We start from the raw sequence: 10,700 nt of genomic DNA, 5'->3' as shown, positions 1-10,700 counted from the left end.
ACAAAATTTTCTCATAACAGAATTACTGACAGAAATGGACTTCTAACTGGCTCCTTCCCTTTTAGTTCCATCCTCTCAAATCCATTCTCACAACAGCTAGTGTGAAACATATAAATCAGTCAGTTTCCACATACTGACCCTTTTGCCTTGAGAAGCACAGATCTGTAAAGAATTGTGCTGGGATTTTGGTGGGAATTGCATTGAATCTACAGATGGTTTTTGGTAGGATAGACATTTTTACTTTCTTAATCCTACCAATCTATGAGCATGGGACATCTTTCCATCTTCTGATATCTTCTTCAATTTCTTTTTTTAGAGACTTGAAGTTTTTGTCAAACAGGTCTTTCATTTGCTTGGTTATTGTTACACTAAAGATATTCTGTGTAGGGTGTTGTTTCCCTAATTTCTTTCTTGGCCCATTTATTTGTGTATACAGGAAGGCTACTGATTTTTTTAAATTAAGTTTTTATCCAACCACTTTGCAGATGGTGTTTATCAGCTTTGGAGTACCCTGGTTTGATTTTTTGTATCACTTATGTATACTATCATATCTTATGCTAATAGTGATACTTTGACCTCTTCCTTTCCGATTTGTTTCCCCTTGATCTCCTTTAGTTGCCTTACTGCTCTAACTAGGACTTCAAGCACTATATTGAATAAATATGGAGAGAGTGGGCAGCCTTGCATTGCACCTGAATTTAGTGGGATTGCTTTAAGTTTCTCCTCGTTTAATTTGAAGTTGGCTATAGGCTTGCTGTTATTGCCTTTATTATGTGAAGGTATGGACCTTGTATCCCTGGTCTCTCTAAGACTTTGAACATAAAGGAGTGTTGGATTTTGTCAAAGGCTTTTTCAGCATCTAAGGAGATGATCAGTTTGTTCATAAGGTGGAAGGTACTGATTGGTTTTCATATACTGAAGCATCCCTACATTCCTGGGATGAAGCCTACTTAATCATGGTGGATGACATTTTTGATGTGTTCTTGGATTCTGTTTGTGAATATTTTTAAAATGTTTATTTTATTTAAGTTTATTTACATCCCAAAGGTGCCCCCTTTCTCCTCTCATCCCATTTCCCCCTCCAACTCCCCCTTCTCCTCTCCTTCTCCCCAGAAAAGGGGAGACCCCTCCCCCATATGAACACCCCCAGCACATCAAGTCATATCAGGACTGAGCATATCCTCATCCCCTGAGGACAGGCAAGGCAGCCCATCCAGGGGAAAGTGATCTAAAAGTGCCTCCCGACAGCCCCCTGCACCCGCTCCACTTGCCAGGTGACCCACATGAAGACCAAGCTGCCCATCTGCCACATTTGTGCAGGGGGCCTAGGGCCAGACCATGCATGCTCCTTAGTAGATGTCTCAGTGTCTGAAAGCCCCCGTGGGTCTGGGTTAGTTGTCTCTGTTGGTCTTCTTGTGTTGTTCTGTCTTCTCCAGGTCCTTCCATCCTTCCCCCAACACTTCCACAAGACACCCAGAGCTCCACTCCATGCCTGGCTGCAAGTCCCAGCATCTGCCTCCATGAGCTGCTGGGTGGAGCCTCCCAGATAGCGGTCATGCTAGGCTTCTTTCTGCTGCTCCCTGATCTGTGCTTGGTCTCAGGACCCAAAGATCGGGGTGGGTCCCGGGAACGGCACAAGCCTGGGGAATGGGATGTGGGGTGCACAGGAAAAGCAGAGCACAGAGGGTCCAGGCCAGACCTCACCACTGTTGCTGGTGGGCTGTGGCAGTCCATTAGATGGAAAGAAGTCTCACCTGTTGCTCCCTGATCTTTGCTGGTCTCCCGGGTCACCCTGGCTGCGAGTATTCTACTGAATACTTTTACATCAATGTTCGTAAAGGAAATTGGTCTGAAATTCTCTCTGTCTTTTTCTCCCTCTCTCTCTCTTTCTGTAGAGTGCTTGTGTGGTTTAGGTATCGGGACGACTGTGGCCTCGTAGAATGAATTTGGTGATGTTCCTTCTGTTTCTATTTTATGGAATGGTTTGAGGAAGGCTGGTGTAGAGAGAAGCTCATGAGGAAGGCTCCCAGAGGCTAGCTCCGTCTGCTTCTTTGAACACTTCACCCACACCTCACACCTGGCAAAGCACACTTCTTTCCTGAGCATCCTCACAGCACAGCGCTCTGGTTCTTCCCTCAGCAGTCTGTGGGTTAAGTTTGCCTCAGTTCATGAAAAGCAGCAGATGATCTAGCTCAGTGGAGTCTTGGGGGGAAGAGGGGAGAGGGGAGAGTAAGCAATGAGTCTATTAAACATACAGCTCCCCCTATACATAGGTAGCCTTCGACATATTCAACTCTTCTATCATTATTATTTACTTCTAGGACATTATCAGGCATAACTGTGAGAAACTTCCCGGTTCCTGCCTCCAACTTTACAAGCCATATTAAACATTCCCTAACCTGGGGGTAGCACCTAGCACATATGGGCTCCACTCAGAAACATTGCTTCAGACTGTGACCCTCCTAATGACAGAGGCTGCGTTGTTGGTCATTCCTGACCCCTGAGCATTTGGTGTTGTGCACAGCACCGACGGAGTGCTATTCTTGGTTTGGTGTAATAAGTGGACAGTTTTGAAAATATGATGGAGACAAGCAGGAGCGTGCTTGCATATGGCATATAGCAGGGCTGTTTCTGAAGGGACCACCGAGAATCCTGGTGATGTGATAGACTCATAGAGGGGCCAGGGACCCAGGAATGTGACCAGGTGGTCGGAGCACAGAATTCTATCAAAGGAGCCTGAACAACAGACTTATGCACTGGGCAGTAAGGCTCTGATTCTCAAGATGGAGAATCAAGGACCTGCCTCTTGTCCCCGGATACATCCTCTCTAGAATTGAGACAAGAGGAAAGAAACAGGATAATTTATCATAAAAAGCCTGGAAGTCAGCAGATCATTTTCTACTCCATTAACATCCTTTTCTGATTTGAATTACCGTAAGAAGGATGTATTCACTTTTGGAAAATTCCACCTTGCTGGCCCATGTTGAAAATATCATCTTGTTGGTGTGTCCTGAATCATACAAATTTTTAACCATGATGAAAGAAAGTTGTGGACTATCTGCCCGGACCTCTGAAGGTACCAGCCTTAGCCCTCACCACATAGAAGAGAGCATATTGAGAAATGAAATATAAAAATCAGTGGACACAGACTCCTTTCTGTTTATGAGCTGTAAGACCTACAGGAATGCTTGATGGGCAAGCTTGGTTGGGGGTCTTTTCCATGTGATCAATACAAAGAAAGCAAAGTCTGACAATAAGAAAGGCAGGAAGTTTGGATCCTTTCTCATGGTTATGGTTACTAGGGAAACCAGTTCTTTAGTATTCATGTGTTCAGCTGCTGGCATCGTGGAATCTCTGAGGCCAAGGAAGCATCTGAGCTGGCACAAGGGAAAAGAAGGAATGAAAAACCATGTAGACACCTGGACACGATATTTAAGAAGGCATCAGTGATGTAGCCCTCAACTGTGTTTCCCAGTGGCTTTCACAGCGAGATCATGGCCAGCATCAAACGATTCACTGTGTGATCAGGCCTTGCCTTCTTCACTCCTTTAGCTGTCATATTCACACTGTACAGAATGGGAAAAGATTTTTTTCAATCTACTTGCATTTTTAAAACAAGCATTGCTTAATGCAAAGAGCCACCCATATTTAGGCCAACTTATTCCAAAAATGCCTTTTTCCTTGGTAGATTCAAATGTATCCTCAGTGACCTGACATTTTCTCTGTCAGGCAACAGGTACGCCTACCACTTCCTGAACATTACCCCTAATATAAGAAAGCAAGCAATTCCATAGCTGTCAGGATACCAAGAGGATAACTTTTAGTTTAACTCAAGGACCTGTGGTTGGTAATCAAATAATGAGTGACAAAGGCACCACGATGTGAAAGAGCCAAGCAAGGGGACCTAGATGCCCAAGTCACAGACCAAAAATTATCTGAGTAAAATAAAAGAAGCAAAAAGATCAGGAAAATAAGATAATCCACTTTTCACTCCCATATTAGATACTGGCACTATAACAAAACACCAACCAACCAACCAAACAAACAAACAAACAGAATTAAAGGAGAAGACTTAGTTTGGCAGAATCCATTAGAATCCAATAGTGACTTGGTCCTATTGCTTCTGAGCCCGTCTATGGTGGAGCAGGGCATTACCCACAGAGCATCTGGCTCACTGTGTATTAGACAGATGTTAAGAGAGAAAGCTGGGGAAAGGGATACTGGCAAGATATAGCCTTAAAAAGAAGGCATACATCTAGTAACCCATTTCTTTCTCTTAGGCTCCACTTCTTAATACCTCATTCATTACAGTTATCTATGGGTTATTTCATTGACAAAATGTAAGTGTCTCCAGGATCCAATTGATTCTCAATAACATCACCAGCTGGGGCCCAAACCTTCAACATACACAACTTTTGGAGAGAGACATCATTTCCAAACCATAACACCATCCATGCATGCCTCCATGCAATCATTAGAAAAATGCCCAGTGATATATAATCAAGTCAGGTACAAGGGAATGGTTAAGAACTCTGTATCTTCTACAAAATTATCTAAACTAAAAGATAATTTTTGCTTGGTGAGCGAAAATGATAGTGCCCTTGTCCCTTCATCTGTGGCCTGCAAGGCCAAGAAGAAATCACTTTGGTATCCTAGGGATCACGTGATCTCTTGGTTTTGGGTTACCAATGTCCACTTAGCCAAATATATCACTCCTCGCAGCCTGTCCTCCTTGCGTAAGCACTCCTTGCGTAGTCATGCCCCTGCAGCAGGAAGTGGCACAGAACATAAAGCTTAGTGTGATGCAGTCTCAGAATTCAACAATTTGGTGGCTGGGACACAGCATTAAAGTATAAATCTGAGTTAATGACATCCCCACTTAACACTTCAAATATCGTAACATAAACCAAATTTCCCTGGCTCCTACCCAACTCTTAAGCTTCATCAGTTTGGCTCTCTAGTTCAATACTGGCTTCATCGATTTTACTGCCACCTCCTCTCAGCAGCTTGAGCTCAGTGAAAAGGCCCCCTCATAAGGAAGTTTATCCAAATCCGCAGAGCAGGCTCCCTGCTAGGCCTTCTCACTGTGACCTCCTGTGTTCTCAGTGGCAGTAATTGTAGTTTGGTTATGCACTTTGGGGCCTCTTTCACACTTTGTGAATTTGCTGTCAAAGCCCAACTTTTATGCTGGCCAGCGCTAAGTGAATGCATGTTCATGGCTGAGTCTTCAGTCCCCCTCATAGGTCTTAGCACAGGGTTGCCACTCTGTAACTATTTCTTAAATTAATGAATAGATGTCCATAAGGACCTAAGTTAGAAGGTGAGAAAAACAAGACCCGCACACAAGAGAGTTCTTAAGTTATGTGACCATATTACAGTTGTTTTCTCCCCATACATTTCCTGTATACATATGCCTTGCATAAAACATTTTTCTGGAATGAATAAAAGAATGAATGATGAAACTTACCAATGAAAAACCATCTCTCATCCACCTTTGCTTGTTTATATAAATCTGTATTAACAGTAATGTTTACAATGTATTTGTTTGTGTGTGTGTGTGCGTACCACAGCTGTGTGAAAGGTGTGTTTAAAAATGCACACAGAAAACAAACACAAAAACACCCAAAACCCCAAAATACAGGAGCTGGGTAGATGGCTTGGTGGTTCAAATATTTGTTATGCAAGTGTGAGGACCAGAACTCATTTCTGGATAGACAGGATGATAATAGACCTGTAATTCCAACCCTGGAAGGTGGAGATAGGTGATTCCCAGGGCAAGCCAGACTAGACATATAGGCAAGCTCTACCTTTGGTGGAGAGAGCCTGTGTCAGTGAAAAGGTGGACGAGTGATTGTGGAGTCTGACAACCTTGGGCCTCTGCATACAAGTGTACATGCATTCTTACACAGTGTGTATAAATGTACATTTTATACACATTCAAAACATGCAAAACACACACACACACACACACACACACACACACACACGAGAAATGGAGAAAGAAAAACAAAAATCCAAGATGCAGCTGAGAGACAGACATCTCTGTCATTTTTTAGAAAAACAAAAACAAAAACAAAAACAACTGGTCCTGGATATAGAAGAAACCAGAAACCAGTTGGGGCTGAGAGGGTTTCCAGAGGTTCCATGGAGCAGGATTTGAGGGTAGGAATGAAACTGGTGTCTCCAGAGATGATGGATATAGTCTGTGTTCTGTGAGACACGAGTGTTTTGATTTAACTGTTTTCATCTCTAGCAAGCGTCAATCACCTTTCCGCACAGCAGCACATTACAATGCAGGTCCTAAAGCAACTTCTTTCAAATCCTTGAAGACTTGTGTGCTAGCGTTGATGGCAGCCCATGCAAGGCTGTGGGCTCCGATGCCGGCACCACAAAATTAAAACAAAACACAATAAAATAACTTCTTCGGATATGTTTAGATTCAACTGGGGCTCCTTGGCAGTTAGAAAATATCTGTTCCGTCATTTAGATCCTGAGAAAGAGACTTGAGCAAAGATTATGGAACGCCATCTTGTCTCCCGAACCTCTGTCTCTATCCCCTCATCCAGTGTCAGAAGTCTATTCTGGCCCTCCTTTGAGTGTGTAACATGATTGGCTCTCTCAGATTTCTTCTGTTCTCTCTCCTATGACAGAGGTGGGTAGATTTGCTCCCTGTTGTCTTTCCTCACAATTAAACTGTTAAAATTCTGGTAACCAGAGATAATATCATGGAGCTACTCTACATTAGTGATGGCTTTTAGACTCTCCCGTGACAGGCTGAGTGAGGGGGACGCATTAATGATTAGTGAAGACAGGCAAACTTGCTTTTCTTAAATCAGCCCCCAAATGTCTTTAAATTAAAAAGACTATGTTATGGGTGTGTCTAACAATATCACATCATATCATTTTACTATCCTAATGTATTGACTGAAGATCTATCAACCTGAGAACAGTTATCATAGAACAGGAACATGGGACGTTATAGAAGTAAGACAACTCAGAAAAAGATCGTATTTTGTTAAGCATGCAACCATGGATTCAAAACATTCTCTGAAATTTCCTGATCATAGATAAGCTTGGTTATTGGCCTCCGTCTTGTGATAGGTAACACATTAACCTGTTCAAATTGTGTCACCATGCATTAACCTTTGGGGTCAGCAGTTGTGACATGCTCATGTGCTACCCTGGTAGATAAGTGAAAAGGAAGTGGTGAGGTCATTAACTGTGACTTTCCTACCTGGCTGTTCAAATTCCAATAATTTTAGCTAGCAGTAGCAAAAACAACAAATTCCTAAGTGTTTTACTTCCAGAAGGTGGGGGAAAACCAAAATAACAACAATAACAAAAAACCCAACCACCTTTGTGGGAAGCTGCCTCTAATATCCCATTCACCATGTAACAGCAGCAAAAGAAAGACCTGTTGCCATTGGTGATACTGTTAGCTATAGGGTTTTAATAGTAATTTTGTTGATACCCAAGAAGGAAAAAAAAAATGTGAAGAACCTGAGAATCAGAGGTTGATCTGACTCAACACGAGGGTTTGTCACTACAGCCCACTGTCCTGCTTCCTCCTTTCATGCTGGCTCTTTGGTTCTTCTAAAGAAATGACCTCTGGAATCTACCATGTCTGAGTGTCTATCAAGCCTCATGGACTCCACACACTACTCATCCCCAGTCGGGGAGAAGAACTGGAACAGTAGAGCTGAAAGAGTACCCTGGTACAGGATGAGAGGTACTCAGCATCTGAAACAAGGACAGGGTTAACCAGGTAACTCTGAATGCGCATTGCCCTCACAATTCTCTCCAAAGCTTTGTCACTTTAATCATTTCCTTTCTGGTCCAAAATACAGTATCTTTGGATTACTCAAAAATTGCTCATGTTTTCTACACAGTTTTTTTTTTTTTTTTTCGTACTACAGGTCAAAACGTACAGAAAATGTCTACATTTGTTCCCCAGAGTAACTTACTCTCCCCAAGGAATCAAACAATGGGATTTGTGTTTGAGCAAGTTATGAGAAATAAGTCTTGGGCTTGAGGAATGAATCACACGTGGCTCTTATTTTTATGCATAAATGAGGTTGTGGAGAAAAAGGGACAGATAGAAAATGGTTTAAGAGAGAGAAGAACAAGCAATGCATTTTTATGAACTCTAAGATATAGTCTAAATATAGAAATGGAGATGCCAATCATCTTCTATGTTTGAATATTTCTTTCTCTTGCCTTACCCTTATGCTCAAAGGCACACTGTTATTTTTCAGTCAGCAAATAAATATCTCTGCGCACCTAGAGTTTCTTTACACTGGGAGGATTTATTTCTTACTATCCTAGTATTCACTATAAAACTTACACTTCCTAGTATCAACACCTGATAGATATGAGATTTCATTGCCTTGGATGGGGTGGGATTGAGCACTTGATTGTCTGTCTAAAAAGATGCTACATTATTTCTCTGTGAAACATTTAAAGCTAGTTGATGCCTCATTTAATCCTCTGGCAAGCAGTATTGTTGAGAATTAGTCTTGAAATCTCTTTGTCTAGTGTAAGGCAAATCCAAGCATTATTAGCAAGTCTCAGAAGCTAGAGATGGAGAGTGCTAGATGTGATTTTCTGTTAGGACGGTGGCTGCTTGGCTTTTGGAATCAGGAGGCCAATGAAGAACAGAGAGCAGAAGTCCCCTGTATAACACTGACTTCATGTGAGGCCGGTGAGATACCAGGCAGTTAGCCTAACAGGATTCAAAAGCAGTGAGAAAAGCAAAGGTTTCGTAGGTGATTATGAGGGACAATATAGTCAATTGTAGATAATTTCAAAGACATAACTCCTAAAAGTACAAGAAAATCTCTGTTTCTTTTTTTCTCATCAGTCTGGCAAGTTTTTCTTGATGGGTAATCACTTGCGTTGTTGTTCAGTAGACTGTATGGTGCTGCTGCAAATTAACTTGTCTACAAATTCTTCAAAATTCTGCTCAGTAAGGAGCTGAGTCTACTTCCCCTCTCATCTCTCATTAAACATTAGGATGGTCATGGTAATTCGATTCTCTAAGCATAAATTAGCAGATCTTGGAAAAAGAGGTAAGGAACAAAAATAATTCTATGTGGCTTTCAAGGCTAGTTATTAAAGACATTGAAGCTATCATCTCTTTCTCTCTCTCTCTTTCCCTCTCTCTTATTCTCATGTTCTTTTGGAGAATGAAAACAATATAACATAAAATCAAGATCAAGAGACCACATAGACAGAGAGATGCCTGAAAGGACCCAGAAATTCTAGCTCCAGCTGTACGACTCATTGCTACCCATATGCCAGAAATGAATAAAGAAGGTTGGTATTGGCCCCAATCCTGGCAGTATCAGACAGCAACAGATGCCGAGCCAGAACTGCTCAAATAAGACAATTCAGAATGTTGGCTTGCTAGGAATCATGGCATATTAAACGAACAGTTGACTATTACAGGCTATTACTTTTGTTGGTGTTGTTTTACAATAAGTAACGTTCATTACCTAGAAGTGAGCTATTGCCATGAGTAAACGTAAAGCATCTATCAGTGAGTTGAGGTCTAGGTAGAGGGTCAAGGTTGGAAGGGCTTTGGAGAGGCTGTGGATGAGACTGTAGAGGAAAATGAAATAGGTATGAAGCTAGAGGTAAGGAGAAACCTTGATGGAGAAGAGGTGCAAAGTCTACCATCAATGTCTTCTGTGGAGGCATGGAAATAAAAAAGCCAGCATGAAATACTCAGGATTTAGGAAGGAGACTTCCAGATAAGATGGTGAAGGTGTTTTCTGATTCTTCCAGCTAACTTAACTAAATTGGGAGATGAAGGAGACAGACCCAAATGAACCTTAATTGATACGAAGGAGTGAAGGCTTTGAGGATTCAAAATGTAGACCATTTCTTAATGTCATTCTCTCCCCGGTGGCCAGTGAGACTAAAACAAAGATGAACATAATGGTGTGACCCCAGAATCCATTCACTACCCCCGGTGGGATGAATATGATGCCTTGGGGTTTTCATTAGCTCAAAGCTCATCTAACACATCTGAAGACATGGCTGTCACATGTGTCTACTAAGCAAAAAATGTTTCTGGGAATCTAAATTAAGGACACAATCCCAAAGCAGCCTTTGGGAGAGCTAAGACAGAGAAAATAATATCTGAAGAAGGATTTGACTAGAGTTTTTAGGGGATAGAGAGGCTCCCAATAAGATCATCTAGAAACAGAGTTTTAAAGTGGCGTTGCTTCCCCAAGTGTTGCCAATTAGCACTAATTATAACAGAGTTTGTATAAAGTGAAGTTGAGCATCAGAACCTGAGAAATCATTCAGTCATAACATTGGGGCACACTGGTAAGAAAGGAAAGATAATTCAGAGGAAGAAACCAAGAGCCTAGAAAACAGAGCTAAAAGCCATGGGATTATTGCTCTCTAGTTAATAGAGAGTCTAGGGAATAAGGAATATCCCCATGTGGACTTCAGAATGGTCACAGACCGCTGATTACTGCATGTGCCCTGTTTTTAAACCATCTGTCTGGGTTGTTCTATGTTGACTCTACCATTGTGGACCAAATACAAAGATCCATTCCCAAGGAACCTCGGTAGAGCACTCTCCCTAAATTTAAATGAGATTCCAGACCCTAAGCCAGAGACAGATACATACCAGGTGATATACTGGGAACTTTGTTGACTGATGATTGGTGTGGGAGGGTCCAGCC

This window comes from Meriones unguiculatus, chromosome 21 (assembly GCF_030254825.1).
Source record: "Meriones unguiculatus strain TT.TT164.6M chromosome 21, Bangor_MerUng_6.1, whole genome shotgun sequence".
NCBI lineage: Eukaryota > Metazoa > Chordata > Mammalia > Rodentia > Muridae > Meriones > Meriones unguiculatus.
Note: the sequence above shows the minus strand (reverse complement) of the source record.